The sequence below is a fragment of the Dermacentor silvarum genome, chromosome 1, assembly GCF_013339745.2.
Source record: "Dermacentor silvarum isolate Dsil-2018 chromosome 1, BIME_Dsil_1.4, whole genome shotgun sequence".
In the NCBI taxonomy this organism is placed as follows: Eukaryota; Metazoa; Arthropoda; class Arachnida; order Ixodida; family Ixodidae; genus Dermacentor; species Dermacentor silvarum.
This window is the reverse complement of record NC_051154.1, coordinates 69,716,986-69,737,345: the sequence shown is the minus strand read 5'-3', so window position 1 is coordinate 69,737,345 and position 20,360 is coordinate 69,716,986.

Below are 20,360 nucleotides of genomic sequence, written 5' to 3'. Positions count from 1 at the left end.
TTGAAATTTCGTTGCAGTTGGCCTTTAACTGGCAGGCAAGACATTTTATTCATAGGGCTTCAATATTTAAAATTGCGTCCAAGGTCCAAGACAAGAATCTGCGTCAATCAACATCAAGCTGGTTGTTTCGAATTAAATTGATGCAGGCTTTTTGTCACTGCAAATATTGAACACTCTAAAACGCTGGCTGTGAAACACACCTTTGTAAAATCAAAACGTTTCTGATCTTGATGTTTCGGAATGGCGGTTGTGGACTCAACTGTCGTGTCGATGCAAAATTGGAATCCGGGAGCTGAGAAGGGGCGCCCTCCAATTCTAGGTCGAATACGCAGGTACACCTTTAGCGCGAAACCTGCAAAGAAAAGTCGTAGTCTCACTGTATTCACCAACGCCGAGTAGAAGACCTAATCTACAGATTTCACTTAATTTGTTCTGAAACGATGTCGTTCCCAACTATTGATTATAGGTGTTTGGGCTGCATTTTATGGCCAGTTCAGCGTCGTTCAGCCATTTCTAAAAATGCAGATGTAACCAAGGGGAGGGCATTGCCGTTTTATTTCATTAATTGTAGTAATGCTAAGTGTGGCAAGGAAATGCTGGTCACGGATGAGTTTTTTTAATTTAAAAAACGCGTCCAAAAGGAAAGCAATTTTCGAAGGAAAGCACTTCAGGGCAATAGACGCCTTTATCCTCTACTAGCATACCCTGGCAACGATGTAGGCATCAAATTTGTACTTAACCTCCGCATGCCTTCTAAAGAAAATATTGTAGCCAAAGCGGGAAGGAGTTGCTGCGCCATGTCTGCTACCAAAAGCGAACACGTTGCCTACTTTTCCAATGTAGCTACTGCCGGAGAAGTGCTCGGATGCTGCACCGGCGTTACGCACTGGCGGTACAAGTAGTTAATCGAAGAGCATGGTGCAGGTGTAACACGTTGCACTGCCATATCAAGGACAAAAGTGCTGCGTTGCCTGAACTAGCGTATTAAAGGCAGGAAACACAAGAAATTACATGTAAGGGATGCTGGGCTTAATACAAAATGGGCAGCTGCTCAAGCAATCACATATTAAGGCATGCGTTACACAGCCTAATAGCCCAAAGCGCAAGAAAAACCCTGGCACTCCTGGGAGCTTCAAACGTACTCATGAAAACTTTTATTAAACATATACCAAAGAGTATTTAATTAGCACTTTACATTAATGTACCATAACAGTTTTCTAGGCGCCTAAGCGGGCTCCTCCACTGACACTACTACGTTGAAGCCGTCGGTAAGAAAATGATTCTGCCAAAAGTGGGAGCAGCTTTATACCTCAGTCTGACGTCGGATATAACGCAACTACCCCAGTTCAACAACCGGACATGACAAGCACACCCTGCCGCTCCAATGGCTCCCTGGCTATTTACCGCCCTGCTCCAGCGGGGACTGCCTCATTAGCTGTTGGCTGTCTCATTCGACTGAAAGTCTTAAATTATGTATTTCGATTGTTCCAGCAGCATTACCCAGACCGCCAAGAGCATCTAGAGAGACTACCTCAGCTCTGTGCGTAGTTTGAGCCGACTAGCTCTCGCCGTGTTCCACACAATAGTGGCTTTAAATTCAACTAATGCACTATACGACTTCTGCCAAGACGTCACAAATGCTCCGCAACCTAATGCAAATTTAACCCCACGTGTTTTGTTTCCCTGTGGCAAGGAATCTAGTACCGAGCAGTTCGACTCTTAAATTGTATCCCGGACACTGGTGATAACCAGACAATAATCTTGTTCGCCAAAACCATAACACCTACCTGATACTATTAACATCAACAGTACCGAACAAGAACGAAGCAATCAAACTACCTACTCCGATGCAATTGCACAGAGTTTGACACGTAATTAGGCTACCTTTGTCCGCCTCTTTACCTGTAATTTCATTAACCCTTACACTGCCACTCTCGAGATGTTTCGGGGAATAAAATATGTTGCTGGGCCAGTTGGTTCAAGTTTATGAGGTACATATTACCGCTACATGGAAATGAAGACTTAGTAGGAGGGAGAAAGAACAAAACAAGTGTGTGGAAGCACCCTTGCAGAACCCGGGCTTCTCCCAAGTGTACTAGTTGGCTTTTCAGCCCACTCCAGGCCTCTCCCGAAGGAACTCATGCAACAAAATCTTCTGGGGTGTGCTAAAGAGGCGTGTCAATCGAAGTCGACGCGAAAGAAGACAAGGTGCACGTACTTGGTATATGGATTTATATGTACTGAAATAAGGGCAATAATGATGCCATGATCCATAATTGGGTGATATTTTTTCCTTAATTTCTTCGTTCCATTGTCAGTCCGTACATTTTTTCCGGTTGCTCATCTTTTTATTCATGCGGTGTTTTTTCTAATATTCGCTCTTTCTTTACGCTGATGTACGTTTGTATTGTCTTCTTTTGCGTAGACTTTAGCTGACACGCCTTTTCTTTACCAAGATGCTAGATGGGCCAATCCTTACGCCCATACCGTTAGCATTAACTACTCTGCGACTAATCATCGCTTCTTGTCTCATTTGGAGTTTGATTTTTATGTATTTTGCAACTCGTTACGACACCCTGGTGCATCACTGGCTACCCACACAAGGTGCATAATGAGAATCCCACACGGGTTTGCTTAAGTGCACTTTGAATGCTCGGAAGGATAGAAACATTTTCTTGCTAGGTACAAGGCATTTACATGGTCAGCTGCATTTACCACTGCGAATACAACACATAATTTTACACTATAAGAGGCGATAATATTGCAAACTAACTGAAACCTGAAGTGGAAAGTTTGGATATACGATAAAATAACCAGAAAGTCGTGTGCTTGATAACGCTTCACAGAGTAAGATGGAAAAGAAGTGACGCCTTGAAGATGCATCAAATTCACTGTAGCCCTTTAAAGACGAGACACATCAATACCCACAAAAAATGTTTATTTTCATTCTAAATGTGCAAAACATCAAAATGAGCATCATCAACAAAAAAAAAAATAGTTTGCAGTATTTTTTCAGCAGTGGGGTGAAAACCCCAGGCAAGAAAGTGGAAGTGGGCTTCACCCCAAGGCACCTAGGCTTCGTTTTCAGTTTGTATAGACAGCTGTCATCATATGTGAACCATAGGGGTACATTTCATTTGCTTCACATCAACTGTGTGACACTACTACAGCTGGATATCTTGCATCGGCCTGTCTCTTCTGACCTTTCTTTCAAAAGACAGTGAGTTGCATGCCAAACTTCTTCGTCCAGTATTCCTGTTGTAAACCAACAAATGACGCTTGCTGCCGGTCATGCAGTGTTGGCCGAAGAGATTTAGCCAGAAAATACGTAGTCAATCGTGAAACTCTGCAACGGAAGTTTTACAGCGTAAGCTGTAATGGGCTCATTCCAATAGCCGTTTCGGTTCGCGATTGTGTCGGGCGCCGATGGCGTCCGCCGGCGTAAACGCTATCGCCGGAAATGCGAAAAAGTACCTGGTTCCCCCCGGGATTGAACCCCCGCCCGTTGCGTGGGAGCTGGATGCTCTACCACTGAGCAACGTAAGCACTTGCTATCGGGCAGCGGAAAAATGTCCTGAAAAAGCGCAGACAACCCGAGCCTCCGCCAGTTTAGTGGCGCCATCTAGATAAGTCGCCTGCAAACGCAGCGTGCGCAGGCGCAGATGACGAGATGCGATTCAGACGAGGCGCGCCATCAAAAAAAAAAAAAAAAAAAAAACGCGATCCCCAGCCTCCGCCAGTATGAAGGCGACATCTAGTTAAGGTGCATGAAAAGTATAGCGTGCCTGACATGTACTCGTAAGTTGCAGTTTAAAGGCTTGATCGGGCTCAGCAGCCGTCGACGCCGGGCGGACACTTCAGATTGTTCTCTTCAAAACGAGGCGAAGAGATAGCCGCGAAAACCCTGTTGTGCGTTGTGCCCAAATTGGAAGTACTCTTCAGCCGCTCCACCAGCATACGCTATGCCTATATATATATATATATATATATATATATATATATATATATATATATATATATACTGTGAGCATTCTTCACAGGCTTCATATTCTCATCTGTACATACTCATTATCACCGTTTTGTGCCTGGTGGTGGGGCTTTCGCTCGGGGGAATAAAGAACAGTCTGACTGCCTATACCTTGTCTCACAAGTGGCGAAGTGTGCTGTCCGGTTCCTTCGTCCTCTCGCTCCCGGTCTCTCTCCAGCTTCACCTACGCTACATCCCTGGAGCTCGGCTCGGGTCGCCGCCTCTACCAACTGCACTCGACCATGTCCCAAGACCAGCAGGCCAATAACGGCATGGTCTGTCTGCCGCCGCCGACAGACCATGCAGCGATTTGTTTCCATACGAACGATGCGCGCTGCTCTGGCTCCATCTCGTAGCCATCGTCGCCGCAAAGCCCGTCATGCGTGAAACTACGCTTTTGTTCACACGCTTTCGCCATACCCTCCTCCTCCACCTCATGGTTCCGCTGCACCCTCCTCCTCGCGCTCTCTTCGCTATCGCTGTTTTCCATATCCGGTTGTGCCCCTCGTTCGCGTTCACCGTTCCGTCCCTTCGCTGTGCTTGTTCGCTCGGTAACGAGGGACAACGCTGACGAACGCCGAAGGAACGGGCGCCAAAGAGCTGCACTCTAAAAATTGGCCGAATATCTGCTTGTTTCGCTGGAAATGACGTCGAAAGACGATAGCCATTTGTCGCCCCTGATACGTAACACCCTCTCTTTTCCAAGCTACCACCCTCACGCTCTCTCCCTCCATTCTCATCCTCCCATGCTGGATGCAATGGAGGTTTTGATTAATTTATTTCAAGTTTCCCGCATTCCCCCGGCTTTTGCGCCATCTGTTGGGACCTTTTATTACTATTGGCTTAAAGCCGCTAAGGAGCCGTGGCTTCAATCGGCTTGTTTTAAACGTGTAGCGTCTCTTCGACACCATTTCTTACGCGTTGTTTTTGCATTTACTAACGTAAAAACTAGTCCTATGTGTATTCTTAATTAAATGAACGCTGCGGATCACGGTTATGTACATATATTAACGCGACAGCGTTAAGGGCCCCGTGTGGCAGAAAATATGGCGTCGACATCAACTTCGGTGTGCGATGTCGGCTTCCGTGGCGGAGAAAATCATCCCGAACCACCCCAATGGCGCAGGCTTTCCGCGTGGAGGAAGGTGTTAGCGCAGGAGAAAAGCATCTTGTACCACCCCGACCGCGAAGGCCCTCCGCGTGGGGCAAAGTGTAAGAGTACAAAAATTGAATTTCTCACAGTGAACTCCGTCAGAAAAATGGTATATTACAACGTAACCACAACCTACAGACAAGGTGGCGTCGGGCTGTTATTTGAATGTACGAGAAAACATAATTCTGTTACGAGGAAACTCAAACACAATCCCCTTTTGCCAGCATTTCTACCATACCAACAGCGGCGCGCTCGGGTATCTTGCGAAAATCTTTTCCAGATGGCCGGCGCTCGCATCCTCGGCAGGTAAAATTGGGACTTGGCCTGCCAATGCGTTTTGGACACCCGCGCGCGTCGGGGAAATAGCAAACAATCAATAAAATAATAAAAAATGTCATAGAGCCTACATATTTTAATATGAGACGACTTATGTTGCCCCGGAAAAAGGGCCTCGCCAGCAATGCATTTCTCTTTAAAAGCGACACGAAGTAGTCGTTCTTGAAGTGTGCCGAACAATGCCTGCTAGTTTTAGTCGGCTGCCAGTTCTCACGCCGCATTTCAAGCACCCACGGCTTTCGCACTTCATGGTATCTTGGAAATGCGTGCAAGCTAGTTCCAGGCGTCGCGTACGTGTTCGAGCACCCGACGGACAACATGCAAACTTGCAGCAATGCAAACCACGAGCGCACTAGCGAGAACGCACGCCGGGAGAGACGCCCGTCAACTCGCAAATGATGAGCGAGCAATGCGCCATAGGCCTAGGCACAACTGAGAGATCAACAGTTGCGTACGGTTCTTCAATATTCGCCAAATCCGCATCGCTACCGCTATCCCGCCAGGTGCACGCGTCGTCTGCATTTAACAGCTGCTAATAACAAAATTATGCAATTATCAGCCCTGCGACTTTGCCAAGATTACTTTGAGCATACGCTAGGCATTTATAGTCAATTTACCCAAATTGAAATTTCGTTGCAGTTGGCCTTTAACTGGCAGGCAAGACATTTTATTCATAGGGCTTCAATATTTAAAATTGCGTCCAAGGTCCAAGACAAGAATCTGCGTCAATCAACATCAAGCTGGTTGTTTCGAATTAAATTGATGCAGGCTTTTTGTCACATGCAAATATTGAACACTCTAAAACGCTGGCTGTGAAACACACCTTTGTAAAATTAAAACGTTTCCGATGTTGATGTTCCGGAATGGCGGTCGTGGTCTCAACAGTTGTGTCGATGCAAAATTGGAATCCGGGAGCTGAGAAGGGGCGCCCTCCAATTCTTGGTCGAATACGCAGGTACACCTTTAGCGCGAAACCTGCAAAGAAAAGTCGTAGTCTCACTGTATTCACCAACGCCGAGTAGAAGACCTAATCTACAGATTTCACTTAATTTGTTCTGAAACGATGTCGTTCCCAACTGTGATGATTATGGACGTTCGTCACTTGTTTGTGTGTCTTGAGACGAGAAAAACGCACAAGAGACGCTAGTAGGCAAAAAAAAAAAAAATGTTTTTCTTTCAAACACACGATGGGCAAGGAATGGAAATGAAAAGAAAACAAAACAATGTCACAGAGGAGTTTACGCGACACTGATGTACGCGACGCTCAGTCCTACACAACCGTTCGGCGCGTCAAGAGTTCCGAAAAACCATCTCACGGTTTCGGTCGTGACGATCGACTCGCTTGTCGTTGCCGCGGTACGGTCGCCGAGGCGAGCCGAGGCAGAGGTCCCACGGTTGCTGCACCGTCGCCGGCACACGGCTGCGCTACCGTGTGCGGCGCCTGGCTAAGTTGAGGACACCACTGCGTTGTCCGTCCGCAACTCACGAGGACCGCGACCCAGGGTCGGCCCACGCGGACAGCACCTCGGTAGGCCTCGACCAAGAACAGCCCTCAGCAACTGCGCCCTGGCAGGAGCCGCTCAGCGGGCCTCGTCCTTGGTCCCGGAACAGGCCTCCGCATCTGGCCCGGGTAGGCACGCCTTGGTCACTCGGACGCAGCAGGAACCACGGCCCGAGCTCTTCTTCCCGAGCGTCGCACCCGATCTGCTGCCACCGTGGCTTCGCCGCTCGAGCTCCTCCGCACGTTCGCCACGTAGCACTTCTTTTTCGTCGTTTTTTGTTCTTTTTTCTTCCAGCTCCCGTGCCACCTGCCCTCAGCTCGTCTTCTTCACTTCGGTAGGCACTTCTACTGAGTCCACATGTCTCGGAGTACACGTAAAAAAATATAAAAAAAAATATTGTGTCCTTTCCCCACACCAACTATTGATTATAGGTGTTTGGGCTGCATTTTATGGCCAGTTCAGCGTCGTTCAGCCATTTCTAAAAATGCAGATGTAACCAAGGGGAGGGCATTGCCGTTTATTTCATTAATTGTAGTAATGCTAAGTGTGGCAAGGAAATGCTGGTCACGGATGAGTTTTTTAATTTATAAAACGTGTCCAAAAGGAAAGCAATTTTCGAAGGAAAGCACTTCAGGGCAATAGACGCCTTTATCCTCTACTAGCATACCCTGGCAACGATGTAGGCATCAAATTTGTACTTAACCTCCGCATGCCTTCTAAAGAAAATATTGTAGCCAAAGCGGGAAGGAGTTGCTGCGCCATGTCTGCTACCAAAAGCGAACACGTTGCCTACTTTTCCAATGTAGCTACTGCCGGAGAAGTGCTCGGATGCTGCACCGGCGTTACGCACTGGCGTTACAAGTAGTCAAATCGAAGAGCATGGTGCAGGTGTAACACGTTGCACTGACCTAGCCAAGGACAAAAGTGCTGCGTTGCCTGAACTAGCGTATAAAACGCAGCAAACACAAGAAATCACATGTAAGGGATGCTGGGCTTAATACAAAATGGGCAGCTGCTCAAGCAATCACAGATTAATGCATGCGTTACACAGCCTAATAGCCCAAAACGCAAGAAAATCATTGGCACACTCCTGGGAGCTTCAAACGTACTCATGAAAACTTTTATTAAACATATACCAACGAGTATTTAAGCAGCACTTTACATTAATGTACCATAACAGTTTTCTATGCGCCTAAGCGGGCTCGTCCACTGGCACTACTACGTTGAAGCCGTTGGTAAGAAAATGATTCTGCCGAAAGTGGGAGCAGCTTTATACCTCAGTCTGACGTCGCATATAACGCAACTACCCCAGTTCAACAACCGGACATGACAAGCACACCCTGCCGCTCCAATGGCTCCCTGGCTATTTTCCGCCCTGCTCCAGCGGGGGCTGTCTCATTAGCTGTTGGCTGTCTCATTCGACTAAAAGTCTTAATTTATGTATTTCGATTGTTCCAGCAGCATTACCCAGACCGCCAAGAGCATCTAGAGAGACTACCTCAGCTCTGTGCGTAGTTTGAGCCGACTAGCTCTCGCCGTGTTGCACACATTAGTGGCTTTAGATTCAACTAATGCACCATACGACTTCTGCCAAGACGTCACAAATGCTCCGCTACCTAATGCAAATTTAACCCCAGGTGTTTTGCTTCCCTGTGGCAAGGAATTTAGTACCGCGCAGTTCGACTCTTAAATTGTATCCCGGACACTGGTGACAATCAGACAATAATCTTGTTCTCCAAAACCATAACACCTACCTGATACTATTAACATGAACAGTACCAAACAAGAACGAATCAAACCACCTACTGCGATGCAATTGCACAGAGTTTGACACGTATTTAGGCAACCTTTGTCCGCCTCTTTACCTGTAATTTCATTAAGCCTTACACTGCCACACCCAAGATATTTCGGGGAATAAAATATGTTGCTGGGCCAGTTGGTTCAAGTTTATGAGGTACATATTACCGCTACGTGGAAGTAAAGACTTAGTAGGAGGGAGAAAGAAAGAACAAAACAAGTGTGTGGAACCACCCTTGCAGAACCCCGGCTTCTCCCAAGTGTACTAGTTGGCTTTTCAGCCCACTCCAGGCCTCTCCCGAAGGAACTCATGCAACAAAATCTTCTGGGGTGTGCTAAAGAGGCGTGTCAATCGAAGCCGACGCGAAAGAAGACAAGGTGGACGTACATGGTATATGCATTTATATGTACTGAAATAAGGGCAATAAAGATGTCATGATCCATAATTGGGTGATACTTTTTCCTTAATTTCTTCGTTCCATTGTCAGTCCGTACATTTTTTCCTGTTGCTCATCTTTTTATTCATGCGGCGTTTTTTCTTATATTCGCTCTTTCTTTACGCTGATGTACGTTTGTATTGTCTTCTTTGGCGTAGACTTTAGCTGACACGCCTTTTTTTTTACCAAGAGGCTAGGTGGGCCAATCCTTACGCCCATACCGTTAGTATTAACTACTCTGCGACTAATCATCGCTTCTTGTCTCATTTGGACTTACATTTTTATGTATTTTGCAACTCGTTACGACACCCTGGTGCATAACTGGCTACCCACAAAAGGTGCATAATTAGAATCCTACGCGGGTTTGCTTAAGTGCACTTTGAATGCTCGGAAGGATAGAAACATTTTCTTGCTAGGTACAAGGCATTTACATGGTCAGCTGCATTTACCACTGGGAACACAACACATAATTTTACACATTAAGAGGCCATAATATTGCAAACTAACTGAAACCTGAAGTGGAAAGCCTGGATATACGATAAAATAACCAGAAAGTCGTGTGCTTGATAACACTTCACAGTGCAAGATGGAAAAGCAGTGACGCCTTGAAGATGCATCAATTTCACTTGAGCCCTTTAAAGACGAGACACATCAATACCCACAAAAATGTTTATTTTCATTCTAAATGTGCAAAACATCAAAATGAGCATCATCAACCGAAAAAAATAGTTTGCAGTATTTTTTCAGCAGTGGGGGGAAAACCCCAGGCAAGAAAGTGGGAGTGGGCTTCACTCCAAGCCACCTAGGCTTCGTTTTCAGTTTGTATAGACAGCTGTCATCATATGTGAACCATAGGGGTACATTTCAATTGCTTTACATCAACTGTGTGACACTACTACAGCTGGATATTTTGCATCGGCCTGTCTCTTCTGACCTTTCTTTCAAAAGACAGTGAGTTGCATGCCAAACTTCTTCGTCCAGTATTCCTGTTGTAAACCAACAAATGACGCTTGCTGCCGGTCATTCAGTGTAGGCCGAAGAGATTTAGCCAGAAAATACGTAGTCAATCGTGAAACTCTGCAACGGAAGTTTTACAGCGTAAGCTGTAATGGGCTCATTCCAATAGCCGTTTCGGTTCGCGATTGTGTCGGGCGCCGATGGCGTCCGCCGCCGTAAACGCTATCGCCGGAAATGCGAAAAAAGTACCTGGCTCCCCCCGGGATTGAACCCCCGCCCGTTGTATGGGTGCTGGATGCTCTACCACTAAGCAACGTAAGCACTTGCTGTCGGGCAGCGGAAAAATGCCCTATAAACGCTCCCTAGGCAGAAGCGAAAGCGCAGACGACCCGAGCCTCCGCCAATATGGTGCCGCCATCTAGATAAGTCGCCTGCAAACGCAGCGTGTGCATGCGCCGATAAAGAGATGCGATTCAGACGAGGCGCGCCATCAAAAAAAAAAAAAAAGTTGCAGTGGCTTAGCTCGGCTATGCCAGGATATACGTAGCGTTAGCAAAGGTTCAGCTGATTATTATTAGCTTATTCTTAAGATTATTCTTAAGATATGATTATACTTATGAGTCAAGCTTCTCCGTTCTTCTGCGCTGTTGAGCAGCATTTGCGCTCTCCTTCTCCATGGCTATACCACACTGGCAAACGCCAGTCAGAAGCGCAGCGGCTCCAGCGCAGTGTCAGACGGCGACTGCACAGCAAGCAAGCGCCGGCGCCAGTGCGTCTACCACGGCTACGACGTCACTCCTCTGGAATGCGCAGACCGGCGGCGGTGAGTCGCGCTCGGCGGCGGCGGAGTGCGCGAGAGGTGCCGGCTCCGGTGGCTCCAGTGCGCAAGCCGTGTGACATCACTGATCCTTGTGCATGCGCAGCACGGCTCTTGATGTTCCGCGCGAAACGGGCTTGGCTAGGCCAGTGTAGCTCACGCTACAAAAAAAAATAAAAAAAAAAAAAAAAAACGCGATCCCCAGCCTCCGCCAGTATGAAGGCGACATCTAGTTAAGGTGCCACAAAACGTACAGCGTGCCCGACATGTACTGGTAAGTTGAAGTTTTAAGGCTTGATCGGGCTCAGCAGCCGTCGACGCCGGGCGGACACTTCAGATTGTTCTCTACAAAACGAGGCGAAGAGACAGCCGCGTAAACCCTGTTGTGCGTTGTGCCCAAATTGGAAGTACTCTTGAGCCGCTCCACCAGCTTACGATGTGCCTATATATATATATATATATATATATATATATATATATATACTGTGAGCATTATTCACAGGCTTCATATTCTCATCTGTACATACTCATCCTCACCATTTTGTGCCTGGTGGTGGGGCTTTCGCTGGGGGGAATAAAGAAGAGTCTGACTGCCTATACCTTGTCTCACAAGTGGCGAAGTGTGTGGTCCGATTCCTTCGTCCTCTCGCTCCCGGTCTCTCTCCATCTTCACCTACGCTACATCCCTGGAGCTCGGCTCGGATCGCCGCCTCTACTAACTGCACTCGACCATGTCCCAAGACCAGCAGGCCAATAACGGCCTGGTCTGTCTGCCGCCGCAGACAGACCATGCAGCGATTTGTTTCCATACGAACGACGCGCGCTGCTCTGGCGCCATCTCGTAGCCATCGTCGCCGCAAAGCCCGTCATGCGTGACACTACGCTTTTGTTCTCACGCTTTCGCCATACCCTCCTCCTCCACCTCATGGTTCCGCTGCACCCTCCTCCTCGCGCTCTCTTCGCTATCGCCGTTTTCCATATCCGGTTGTGCTCTTCGTTCGCGTTCACCCTTCCGTCCCTTCGCTGTGCTTGTTCGCTCGGTAACGAGGGACAACGCCGACGACCGCCGAAGGAACGGGCGCCAAAGAGCTGCACTCTAAAAATTGGCCGAATATCTGCTTGTTTCGCTGCAAATGACGTCGAAAGACGATAGCCATTTGTCGCCCCTGATACGTAACACCCTCTCTTTTCCCAGCTACCACCCTCACGCTCTCTCCCTCCATTCTCATCCTCCCATGATGGATGCAATGGAGGTTTTGATTATTTAATTCAAATTTCCCGCATTCGCCCGGCTTTTGCGCCATCTGTTGGGACCTTTTATTACTGTTGGCTTAAAGCCGGCAACAGAGCCGCGGCTTCAATCGGCTTGTTTTAAACGCGTAGCGTCTCTTCGACACCATTTCAACCGCGTTGTTTTTGCATTTACTAACGTAAAAACTAGTCCTATGTGTATTCTTAATTAAATGAACGCTGGGGATCACGGTTATGTACATATATTAACGCGACAGCGTTAAGGGCCCCGTGTGGCAAAAAATCTGGCGTCGACGTCAACTTCGGTGTGCGATGTCGACTTCCGTGGCGGAGAAAATCATCCCGAACCACCCCAAAGGCGCAGGCTTTCCGCGTGGAGGAAGGTGTTAGCGCAGGAGAAAAGCATCTTGTACCACCCCGACTGCGCAGGCCCTCCGCGTGGTGCAAAGTGTAAGAGTACAAAAATTGAATTTCTCACAGTGAACTCCGTCAGAAAAATGGTATATTACAACGTAACCACAACCTACAGACAAGGTGGCGTCGGGCTGTTATTTGAATGTACGAGAAAACATAATTCTGTTACGAGGAAACTCAAACACAATCCCCTTTTTCCAGCATTTCTACCAAACAACAGCGGCGCGCTCGGGTATCCTACTTGCGAAAATATTTTCCAGATGGCCGGCGCTCGTATCCTCGGCAGGTAAAATTGGGACTTGGCCTGCCAATGCGTTTTGGACACACGCGCGCGTCGGAGAAATAGCAAACAATCAATAAAATAATAAAAAATGTCATAGAGCCTTCATATTTTAATATGAGACGACTTATGTTGCCCCGAAAAAAGGGCCTCGCCAGCAATGCATTTCTCTTTAAAAGCGACACAAAGTCATCGTTCTTGAAGTGTGCCGAAAAATGCCTGGTAGTTTTCGTCGGCTGCCAGTTCTCACGCCGCATTTTAAGCACCCACGGCTTTCGCACTTCATGGTATCTTGGAAATGCGTGCAAGCTAGTTCCAGGCGTAGCGTACGTGTTCGAGCACCCGACAGCCAACATGCAAACTTGCAGCAATGCAAACCACGAGCGCACTAGCGAGAACGCACGCCAGGAGAGACGCCCGTCAACTCGCAAATGATGAGCGAGCAATGCGCCATATAGGCCTAGGCACAACTGAGAGATCAACAGTTGCGTACGGTTCTTCAATATTCGCCAAATCCGCATCGCTACCGCTATCCCGCCAGGTGCACGCGTCGTCTGCATTTAACAGCTGCTAATAACAAAATTATGCAATCATCAGCCCTGCGGCTTTGCCAAGATTACTTTGAGCATACGCTAGGCATTTATAGTCAATTTACCCAAATTGAAATTTCGTTGCAGTTGGCCTTTAACTGGCAGGCAAGACATTTCATTCATAGGGCTTCAATATTTAAAATTGCGTCCAAGGTCCAAGACAAGAATCTGCGTCAATCAACATCAAGCTGGTTGTTTCGAATTAAATTGATGCAGGCTTTTTGTCACATGCAAATATTGAACACTCTAAAACGCTGGCTGTGAAACACACCTTTGTGCAATTAAAACGTTTTTGATGTTGATTTTCCGGATTGGTGGTCGTGGACTCAACAGTTGTGTCGATGCAAAATTGGAATCCGGGAGCTGAGAAGGGGCGCCCTCCAATTCTAGGTCGAATACGCAGGTACACCTTTAGCGCGAAACCTGCAAAGAAAAGTCGTAGTCTCACTGTATTCACCAACGCCGAGTAGAAGACCTCATCTACAGATTTCACTTAATTTGTTCTGAAACGATGTCGTTCCCAACTATTGATTATAGGTGTTTGGGCTGCATTTTATGGCCAGTTCAGCGTCGTTCAGCCATTTCTAAAAATGCAGATGTAACCAAGGGGAGGGCATTGCCGTTTTATTTCATTAATTGTAGTAATGCTAAGTGTGGCAAGGAAATGCTGGTCACGGATGAGTTTTTTAATTTATAAAACGTGTCCAAAAGGAAAGTACCCGCCGTGGTTGCTCAGTGGCTATGGTGTTGGGCTGCTGAGCACGAGGCCGCGGGATCGAATCCCGGCCACGGCGGCCGCATTTCGATGGGGGGAAATGCGAAAACACCCGTGTACTTAGATTTAGGTGCACGTTAAAGAACCCCAGGTGGTCCAAATTTCCGGAGTCCCCCACTACGGCGTGCCTCATAATCAGAACTGGTTTTGGCACGTAAAACCCCATAATTTAATTTAAAAGGAAAGCAATTTTCGAAGGAAAGCACTTCTGGGCAATAGACGCCTTTATCCTCTACTAGCATACCCTGGCAACGATGTAGGCATCAAATTTGTACTTAACCTCCGCATGCCTTCTAAAGAAAATATTGTAGCCAAAGCGGGAAGTAGTTGCTGCGCCATGTCTGCTACCAAAAGCGAACACGTTGCCTACTTTTTCAATGTAGCTACTGCCGGAGAAGTGCTCCGATGCTGCACCGGCGTTACGCACTGGCGTTACAAGTAGTCAAATCGAAGAGCATGGTGCAGGTGTAACACGTTGCACTGCCCTAGTCAAAGACAAAAGTGCTGCGTTGCCTGAACTAGCGTACAAAACGCACAAAACACAAGAAATCACATGTAAGGGATGCTGGGCTTAATACAAAATGGGCAGCTGCTCAAGCAATCACAGATTAAGGCATGCGTTACACAGCCTAATAGTCCAAAGCGCAAGAAAAACCCTGGCACACTCATGGGAGCTTCAAACGTACTCATGCAAACTTTTATTAAACATATACCAAAGAGTATTTAATTAGCACTTTACATTAATGTACCATAACAGTTTTCTAGGCGCCTAAGCGGGCTCCTCCACTGACACTACTACGTTGAAGGCGTCGGTAAGAAAATGATTCTGCCGAAAGAGGGAGCAGCTTTATACCTCAGTCTGACGTCCGATATGACGCAACTACCCCAGTTCAACAACCGGACATGACAAGCACACCCTGCCGCTCCAATGGCTCCCTGGCTATTTACCGCCCTGCTCCAGCGGGGGCTGTCTCATTAGCTGTTGACTGTCTCATTCGACTGAAAGTCTTAAATTATGTATTTCGATTGTTCCAGCAGCATTACCCAGACCGCCAAGAGCATCTAGAGAGACTACCTCAGCTCTGTGCGTAGTTTGAGCCGACTAGCTCTCGCCGTGTTGCACACAATAGTGGCTTTAGATTCAACTAATGCACTATACGACTTCTGACAAGACGTCACAAATGCTCCGCAACCTAATGCAAATTTAACCCCACGTGTTTTGTTTCCCTGTGGCAAGGGATTTAGTACCGAGCAGTTGGACTCTTAAATTGTATCCCGGACACTGGTGACAACCAGACAATAATCGTGTTCGCCAAAACCATAACACCTACCTGATACTATTAACATGAACAGTACCAAACAAGAACGAAGCACTCAAACCACCTACTCCGGTGCAATTGCACAGAGTTTGACACGTAATTAGGCAACCTTTGTCCGCCTCTTTACCTGTAATTTCATTAACCCTTACACTGCCACTCTCGAGATATTTCGCGGAATAAAATATGTTGCTGGGCCAGTTGGTTCAAGTTTATGAGGTACATACTACCGCTACGTGGAAGTGAAGACTTAGTAGGAGGGAGAAAGAAAGAACAAAACAAGTGTGTGGAACCACCCTTGCAGAACCCCGGCTTCACCCAAGTGTACTAGTTGGCTTTTCAGCCCACTCCAGGCCTCTCCCGAAGGAACTCATGCAACAAAATTTTATGGGGTGTGCTAAAGAGGCGTGCCAATCGAAGTCGACGCGAAAGAAGACAAGGTGCACGTACTTGGTATATGCATTTATATGTACTGAAATAAGGGCAATAATGATACCATGATCCATAATTGGGTGATATTTTTTCCTTAATTTCTTCGTTCCATTGTCAGTCCGTACATTTTTTCCGGTTGCTCATCTTTTTATTCATGCGGTGTTTTTTCTAATATTCGCTCTTTCTTTACGCTGATGTACGTTTGTATTGTCTTCTTTTGCGTAGACTTTAGCTTACACGCCTCTTTCTTTACCAAGATGCTAGATGGGCCAATCCTTACGCCCATACCGTTAGTATTAACTACTCTGCGACTAATCATCGCTTCTTGTCTCATTTGGACTTACATTTTTATGTATTTTGCAACTCGTTGCGACACCCTGGTGCATAACTGGCTACCCACACAAGGTGCATAATTAGAATCCCACACGGGTTTGCTTAATTAAGTACACTTTGAATGCTCGGAAGGATAGAAACATTTTCTTGCTAGGTACAAGGCATTTACATGGTCAACTGCATTTACCACTGGGAATACAACACATAATTTTACACATTAAGAGGCCATAATATTGCAAACTAACTGAAACCTGAAGTGGAAAGTCTGGATGTACGATAAAATAACCAGAAAGTCGTGTGCTTGATAACGCTTCACAGTGCAAGTTGGAAAAGAAGTGACGCCTTGAAGATGCATCAATTTCACTTTAGCCCTTTAAGGACGAGACACATCAATACCCTAAAAAAATGTTTATTTTTGGTACAAATGTGCAAAACACATCAAAATGAGCATAGTCAACAAAAAGAAAAAAAATTGTTTCCAGAATTTTCTCAGCAGTGGGGGGAAAACCACAGGCAGGAAACTGGGAGTGGGCTTCACCCCAAGCCACCTGGGCTTCGTTTTCAGTTTGTATAGGCAGCTCTTATCATATGTAAACCATAGGGGTACATTTCATTTGCTTTACATGAGCTGTGTGACACTACTACAGCTGGATATCTTGCATCGGCCTGTCTCTTCTGACCTTTCTTTCAAACGACAGTGAGTTGCATGCCAAACTTCTTCGTCCAGTGTTCCTGCTGTAAACCAACAAATGACGCTTACTGCCTGTCATTCAGTGTTGGACGAAGACATTTGGCCAGAAACTACGTGCTCAATACTGATACTCTTCAAAGAAATTTTTACAGCGTAAGCGTTTATGGGATCATTCCAATAGCCGTTTTGGTTCGCGATGGTGTCGGCCGCCGATGGCGTCCGCCGCCGTAACCGCTTTCGCCGGAAATGCGAAAAAAGTACCCGGTTCCCGCCCGGATCGAACCGGCGCCCGCTGCATGGGAGCCGGATACTCTATCATTGAGCAATGTAAGCTTTTTTTTTTTCATCTTTTTTGACTGAGCAACGTAAACACTTGCTATTGGGCAGCGGAAAAATGCCCTGTAAACGCTTCCGGGGCAGACGCGCAGGTGCAGATGACCCGAGCTTCCGCCGGTATGGTGGCGCCATCTAGGTAAGTTGCCTGCAAACGCAGCGTGCGCAGGCGCAGATGACGAGATGCGATTCAGGCGAGGTGCGCCATCACAAAAAAACGCGATCCCCAGCCTCCACCAGTATGAAGGCGCCATCATGTTAAGGTGCCTGCAAACGCAGTGTGCCCGACATGTAGGTTGCAGTTGTGAGGCTTGATCGGGCTCAGCAGCCGTCGACGCCGGGCGGACCGTTCAGATCGTTCTCATCAAAACGAGGTGAAGAGATTGCCGCGAAAACCATGTTGTGCGTGGTGCCCTAATTGGAACTACTCTTGAGCCGAACGCTCTGCCTGTTCTGCGTGTGCGGCGCAGGCCTGTGACTTTTTTTTTCTGGTATGTTGCCTGTCGGCAACACTCGTCAATACCGGGTTAAAGGTAGAATGTTTGGAATGTCGTGTATATTAGTCGAGGACACACATTTTGAATACGATTTACCTACACTTGTAGAATAAGATCACGGATTTCGTTGCAAAATGGTAAACGCGGGAAATCAAAGAATGATAAGGGTTTCTTCACACCAAACATTTTGTTGTTGCATTAGAGTAACACGCCAAGGTGCTGAAATACAACAAACATGTGCCCTGCAGAAATTAGACACACAATGAAATATGTCAAGGAGATGATAGGGAGTAGATTGTGGCACATTGGGGGGAAGGGGTGGGGGAAGAGACATTTGGGGGTTTTCAACCCCATTTAACCTGAAGGGTCTCTTGCGGGTTGAGCATGCAGAAAAGTTAGCATGTATATATCTTAAATAATATATGGGGTGGTCCTTTTTGAGTTCTATTGAAATTTTAAAAATACCCGGTTGCAGATAACGTAATTTTAGTCCTTCAGCTGGATTATTGAGAGATGTGGACAGTATTTGCACCTGACATCAAAACACATATTCATATAAATAACAAAAATTCACTAATTAACTTCTTAATTATTTATAGTACGGCACATATCGTCATTTACGTATTGTAGTCGGTGAGTTTGCAAGGATTATCCACTTGGAAGGTACTTTCAGAATGGGACGACATGGGATATATGCGCCATCAAACTCGCCGTAAAAATTCACTGTCGTTGACATGTGCCCTATTTCTTTAACAAAGTGCTCCTTTATGCACTGAAACACAAATTAACTGGAACACCCATGTAGATCGTCCCACACTTTGGGAAATGGTATCTCAAAGCTGGCGTCCCCATAGAAATTAATTTCCAGTTTATATGCGTTGGAAGCTCCATGGCTAGAAATCGTAAATTGCAATATTGGCAAACAATTATTGAGAAAGTTAAATAGTGCATTTTGGTAAATTATTTAAATGTATTTCAATTTCTCGTGCAAGTAATATCCGCCTCTTGAAGTAATCCAGGTAAAGAATTACAATAATGCCTGCAACATCCGATTTTTTAAAATGCCGTAAAATTTAAAATAATTACACCGAGTACATACAGGGTGTCTAAGCTATCACGCAGCACGATTTAGAAAAAGAGGAACGGCGTTACGCGAAGCAAACCTAGTGTGTATTGTTTCCAGTACAGTGGAGTAACCGCCAGTAATTTTTTCGTTACTGAGATTTCATTAGGTAATTGTAAATAATTATCTAACTCGAGAAGTACTGTCCTAATTATCAAAGTGTCAATGAGAAAGTGGTAGAGCAACATGACAAACTCCCGATACAGCTCTCTGTTGCTCACTACGGGCTACATAAATGCGTCTTTCCGAGTGTGAAAGAAGCCAGCGAATGCACGCAAAGTGCCTCGAGCGGCCAGTCGCGCGGCAATTCTGCGTGTATTCGCGGGATTCTTTCAAACTCGGAAAAACGCATTTATGTAGCCCGTAGTGAGCAACAGAGAGCTGTATCGGGAGTTTGTCATGTTGCTGTACAACTTTCTCATTGACACTTTGATAATTAGGACAGTACTTCTCGAGTTAGATAATTAATTACAATTACCTAATGAAATCTCAGTAACGAAAAAATTACTGGTGGCTACTCCACTGTACTGGAAACAATACGCACTAGGTTTGCTTCGCGTAACACCGTTCCTCTATTTTAAAGTCGTTCCGCATAATAGCTGGCACACCTGCTAACCTTTTGTATATATATATAGCATGTGTGCTATGTTTGTACTTCAGTAGCATGAGTGTGTTTATTGACCCGTTGCCTTCACCCAAGAAGATCACGTACTCGTGACGCCTGCGGCAGAAAGGATGTTCCACATCCGTCGCTAAGGTTTGTGAGTGGTGGTGCTGGCCAATACTCCCAGGGTTAGTTTTAGTAGATAAACATAAGGACCCCAGAAAGTGGACGGGAAAACGGCGCCGCGGTAGCTCAATTGGTAAGAGCATCGTACGCGTACTTCGAATACGTGGGATCGTTCCCCACTTGCGGCATTTTTTTTATCCACTTTCACTTCCATCAATCTATCATTTCCTTAATTCAGTTAGTAAGTACAAGTAATTTCTGCTATGTTGTCCTCGGTGTCTATGTTTGTTGGCTTTTAATGATATATATATATATATATATATATATTGTGAGCATTATTCACACGCTTCATGTTCTCCATCTGTACATACTCATCATCACCGTTTTGGGGCTTGGTAGTGGGGCTCTCGCTCGGGAGAATAAAGAAGAGTGACTGCCTAAACCTTGTCCCACAAGTGGCGGAGTGTGCTGTCCGGTTCCTTCGTCCTTTCGCTCCCGGTCTCTCTCCAGCTTCACCTACGCTACATCCCTGGAGCTCCGCTCGGGTCGCCGCCTCTACCAACTGCACT